Genomic DNA, 5,827 nt, shown 5'->3' with positions numbered 1-5,827 from the left:
GCCCCAGCCACCCTATCCCTGGTCCCAGCACCAACCCCAACCATCCTCTCACCCACCCTGGTTCCAGCCCCAGCCACCCTATCCCTGGTCCCAGCACCAACCATACTCTCACCCTAACCCTGGTCCCAGCCCCAGCCCCAACCACTCTCACCCTCACTCTTGCTATTTTACGATTCAGGTATTGATTGGTGTGAACCACAATGTGCGGTCAGCAAGCTAAGTCATGTAGAAGTAAAGGGCAGCGATGATCTATAAAGGACAATCAAATGTGTCATTGCAGTGAGACAGATGTGATGTAAGCATTTGGCCCCTCCTGCACCAACATGCGCTTTGTGCCTCCACCCTAACAGGGATTAGGTGACCCACCCTCCCTCCAACATCAAGCCCATGGCTAATATGTGTGGTGGTGGGGATGAGAGGGGGTTCTGGGGGTGTTAAAGTCTGTGTGTGTGGGGTAGGGGGGTGTAGCAAAACAGAATATATAGCGGCAATTTTAGAAAAAACAAAAATCAGAGAAAGATAGACTATCCCAATTTAACCCCTGATAAGACTCGGGTGATGTTAATATGCTCCCTAATCCATTTTGTAGGTGAGTGTGGCAATTCTCCACCATATGTGTGGGATAGTGGACACTTCATGCATAGGCCCTGAGGATGAGTAGGTCATCCACTCAAGGGTAGGTAGATGAGTCTCATTGAATTCAATAATCCAACAATTTCTCTTTCCCAAAACAAAGGCTTAAGGCCTGCATACTCTTGAAAGGGTCCCCTAATTCATCTTCTTAATATATATTAGTTTATATATCAGGTATTTTTCCACTGTACGTAGAGACATACTCATTACATTTCAAAGCAGACTGAATATACAAATCAAAGTTCTACATAAGGCTGTTGTTTAGCAAACTCATGAGTTCCTAGAGTACCTGGCCCATCTGCCAGTCTGTGGAAAAACAAATTGCCCCACTTGGGCACTCATTTGGGGATGGCTAGTCTGCCAATCATTACTCTTCTCTGTCCTAGACATTCCCAATCCTGTTAAATTCACATCCACTTCAGAAAAAAACTTCAGTGTTTGTCTATTCACATCTTTCTATGTCATGGAAGGATGAAGGGTCAGAAGAAGTAGGGGGTGACCCGATGCCCTCTTAGACACGATCACACCCGTTAAAGATTACCTACTAGTGCATGTTTCATTTTTCTCAGTGAAGTACAAGATCACAGGATAACCTCTCACTCACACATCCAGCAGTATGAGAGAGGAAAGTGGTAGGCAGGAAATAACACAACAGTGACATTTAGTGGTTGTCACTATACTACTTTTTCACTCTGGGAATTTTAAATGTTCTACTATTTCAACCTTTTAGATTATATTTTATTAGAACAATGACATACTGCAAAACTGATGAAAAAGATTACAAACAGGAGGGGATCAAACTAGGTAATCTGTAAGGAATTGTAAATTACTTTAAAAGACCATCCACAATAGTCCCACATTAAAAACGAGAATCTCAAATCAGTGTTCACCAGCATTACATTGGAAATAATCAAACATTAAAAAGTCAACGGCAGTTACAAATCAGTCAGTGTGTTAATCAAACAGATCTCCCAGGATGGGTCTGCTGTCTTTCCCTTTTCTGCTCCCCCTCTCCGATATCCCTTCTTTACTAGATAGGTCCTCTTCAGATCCGCTTCTCACTGGCTGGGCTAGTGCATAAACCCCCCTCTCTCTGATAACAGGGACAGTTTGAGCTGTTTCAGAGGAGGGAAAAATACCATTAGCTTCTGTGAATTGAGCTGTCCATGCTGATCACATGACCAAGATGATAAAGTAAGAACTTAAAAAACATGCATAGACATAACCACACTTCTCTAACAGTGCACTAGGTGTCTACTCATCGAGAGGAATGTACTCAGGGGTTCTGAGGGTTCGTTACCCAGGGGGGATGGTTGTGTTCTGCGCTGTGTAGGACTAGCCGTCCATGGATCCTCCTCCAGGTTATGGGGGATCCCCCAGCTCTGCACTGGGGTGGATGGAACTGCAAAGTCTGTAATTTTAAGTGTGTCCACAAAGTCACCAAGGACCTCACAACTCACTGTTGCCACAGCCTTTAGCCTACCCTAGCATGTGGAACTTCAGTAGCCTATAGCTTATAATAAGGCAGAGGGCTGTGTAGGCCTACTTTTGCACAGTATTAAATAGACTAACATGTGGGCTCATAGTGGAAGTGTACTTTATTTCAGGGTGTTTTCACCATACTAATGAAGCATCATTGAAATCCTGTCTAGGAGATGGACAACAAGTCTCAAAATGCAAGCCTTTAGACCAGTGTGGTGTCAAAAGAACCCTGTGCGAGGGTCCAATCCGAAGGGGAATCGAACTCAATATACTTTAAAATGACGAAAACCAAATCAAAACTGTGTAGAAATGATAATGGACCTACATTCATACAATTTCAAGATTTCTGTCTAGCTCGCTAATAAATCACTGAAATGAAAGCTAGACAGGGCGCAAATATAATAACTAATATATAGTGTGGCCCTCTGCGGGGGTGTAGCACACACCCCCACAGCCCACGCAAGGCAGGGGGGTCCATGCAATTTGGGGGCCCCCAACCCTTAAAAGGTCAGGCCCCCCAGATAGCATATGAACGCAAACATTTTAGAATTACAGGAAATTAGCTTTAAACTGCTAAATGTTCTCAGCCTCATGGCAAAATGTGTAGAACAGCAGGAAATTAGCTCAGAGATTCTTGAAAGTCGAGACAATCGTTGTCCGGCAGGGAAACTTGATATAGAGATATATATAAAAAACATAAAATGTGCATTTAGGGGAATGTTATAAGGGAAAATATTTGTTGTTGGAATTTTCTCAATATTATTCATTTTCATGTCTGCTCTATGCCTGTAAATGCCCTTGTCCGGAGCAAAGGATCCCAATTTCAAACTCTCCAAAAAAGTGTTTTAAATTATAAAAACTGCCAATAAAAGGGATATTAACTGAAAAATTACATTATGTCGTTTTTTTGCAATAGCTCTCTGCGACTTTAAAGAATATTTCTTAAGACTGATCACTAAAAGAAGCGTCTGGAGATTTGGTCAACTCCATCAGATTTGCCTGAAATTCTAAATTAACCAAGAATGAGCAGGGTCAGCTATACCATAAGGACTGTCACGCTGGTATAAAGGATTTGTAAACAGGCACAGGAATACACAAGTTTTTTTTTAATACACCCAAAACAAACATGTATACAAAACACTGGGCTGTACCCAAACAAAAGCGCGCGGGTAAACCTAGTTGACGATACCCGTAATTCACAATATATAAAGCTGCGCCAACGCATAGGTACTCACACGACCAACAGACATGGGAACAATAACGGACAAAGACAGAGGGAACAGAGGGCACATATATAACATACTAATCAGGGGAAATGGGAACCAGGTGTGTGTAATCAGACAAGACATTCCGGGATTGACGATAATGAATCCCGTTCAGTGAAGCCTAGAAAGCCGGTGACGTAGACCTCTGGAACTGGTGAACAGAATGAGCAGCAGTACCGGGGGATCCGTGACAAAGACCCCAACATCCTCATTACATGTAGTGCAACAAGACCACAAAAGTTCTCTACTTTTGATAGATTTAAAACAAACAATATATCGGAATCCCCATGGTAACAACCATAAACTGTCCACCCCATCAGCCTAACAGTTTAAGATATAATTATTATTTTTTCAAATATGCAATTACCGAAAAACAAAATTGCTACTGTATAAACCACTTGAATGAAGAACAAAAAGCAATTTGTCAACACCGTAAAACAAACTAAGATTGTCTGATAACAAGCATTCTTTTATTGGGCATTTTCAAAGGAATAATTTTTCATATTGACATTTTTTTTGTACTTAACTTTTATTTTTAGTATCTGTTGTCAGATGTCAACTCAGTCACCAATGGAGTCAAAGTATTTAGTATGCTCGACCTAAGGGATGTTTACTTTATAAATGCTGTTTTTTTTATAAAATGTTGTTCTAAATCTAGAAAAAGAACGTCAAAATGCTAACGAAAATAGCCCTGGAGCATTTAATAGTGCTATAAAACAAAACGACATTTGGAGATTTGTATTAAATATTTGAATAATCTAAACGTTAGAATTAAACTATCAATGCCATTAAACGTGTGTTGGACAATAATTGTAAAAATGAAATGCTTTTATGGTGTCTGACAGAGTTGACAAATCTAGTTATATTATATATTTTTTATTAGGAGATTGTTCCTTTACATGGTGTGATACCTTATCATTTGGTCCATCAAAATATATACAATTATTTGTTAATATTATGACAAATATTTGGGGAACAAAGTTGAGATTGTCCAATCGTTCAAGAATCCCTGAGCTCTAAAACAGCAACATTTTCCATCAGCCTCACGGCAACATTTGAAAAATTGCATGAGATTAGTTTATATACTGCGCATTTTTCTCTGCCCATGGAAGAAAAAATAAAGGTCCTTGCTCGAACCTTGTGGGGGTCACGCGAAACTATGCTACACCACTGCTGCTTTAGACATTGTAATGTGAAATAAAGCAGGCCAGTTGAGCTGATGACATTGCAGTGTGCATCAGTAATTCCATCACTTACTGCTGAGTGGAGAGTTTTGGGTGCTGACTGATCCAGTGACATAAGGAGACCGCGGCACTCCCTGGTCTGTTGTGCTCCTCGCGGGACCTGCAGTATGGTTAAAATATTCTCTCTAGTTAAACATAGCAGGCAGCACTGTCTATATGTAACGTTTCTTACTATAGCTACTCACTTACAGGAGACCATACAACATTAACCTGTCTTGCTATCTCATCACTTACCAGATGAGGTCGCTAGGCCCATTTCAAACCACTCCAGACCAGCGCTGGTCTCTGTGATATCGGGTACTTGAGGAGACGGTGACTCAGGGCTAGGATAAGAAATTCTCGTTGCGAATTCTCGGTTGAGGTTTTGATAAGGCGAGTCGTCATTTCGCAATAAAACACCTCGTATTAAAGGCATTGAGTCCATAGCAAACTAAATAAGATGAACTCGGGCTAGTCCTAAAGCGAACAACCTGCGCGCAGGACGGCTGGTAACCATTCTGTGTAGGGACGATATTAGCTAGCTAACTTGCTAGCTAGCTAGTTCCTGCGCCAAACGTTGTTTAAACGCAGTCTATCTAGCGACTAGCGGTTAATTAGTGTGAGAACAACTTAAAGGCCATGTTGCAAATAAATAAATTAGCCAATAATATAAATAGAACATACACCCCTTGCAAATTGCTGCTAGATGATAAGAAAAAAAGTGAAGCACATGCTCTAGTAAGTAAACGCCCCCTCAAGTGCATGACGCAGCCTGTGATTTTGCCAGCACCTACACCTTTCCTGTGAAATTAGCCCAGGTGAAGACAAACAAGTAGCTAACTATTTCTCCATGGCCTGAAGTACTGGAATAAAACAAAAATGATCTGCTTCAAGGTAATTGTCTCTTTTATATGCATACATGATTTTTGTTGGTAAAAGGTATGAGCTTGGCATTGCTAGCTGGCTTCTGACTTATCCATCCTACTTTACTAGCTGACAAGTTGTATCAGGCAGATGCATGGGGAAAACGAATAGCTATATTTGCAGTGGTGGAAAAAGTACCCAATTGTCATACTTGAGTAAAAGTAAAGGTACCTTAATAGAAAATTACTCAAGTAAAATTCTACTTGAGTAAAAGTTTTTGGTTTTAAATATACTTAAGTATCTAAAGTAAATGTGGCGCAGCGGTCTAACATGCTTACCTGACCGCACATCATCGTGCGC

At 40.8% G+C, this 5,827-nt stretch overlaps 1 long non-coding RNA gene across 1 annotated transcript; it reads right to left on the bottom strand.

Annotated features, from left to right (window-relative positions):
• Positions 1-1,267: 1,267 nt before the first annotated feature.
• On the bottom strand, positions 1,268-5,461 carry LOC145862670 (uncharacterized). The gene is made up of 4 exons (XR_014382252.1): positions 4,859-5,461; positions 4,638-4,724; positions 1,934-2,044; positions 1,268-1,748 (listed from the first exon to the last, which is right to left on the bottom strand). It is a non-coding gene; the product is annotated as an uncharacterized LOC145862670 (long non-coding RNA).
• Positions 5,462-5,827: the final 366 nt, after the last annotated feature.

Source organism: Salmo salar, chromosome 22 (assembly GCF_965601325.2).
Source record: "Salmo salar chromosome 22, fSalSal1, whole genome shotgun sequence".
NCBI classification, from domain to species: Eukaryota; Metazoa; Chordata; class Actinopteri; order Salmoniformes; family Salmonidae; genus Salmo; species Salmo salar.
This window is presented reverse-complemented; position numbering and strand designations above follow the sequence as displayed.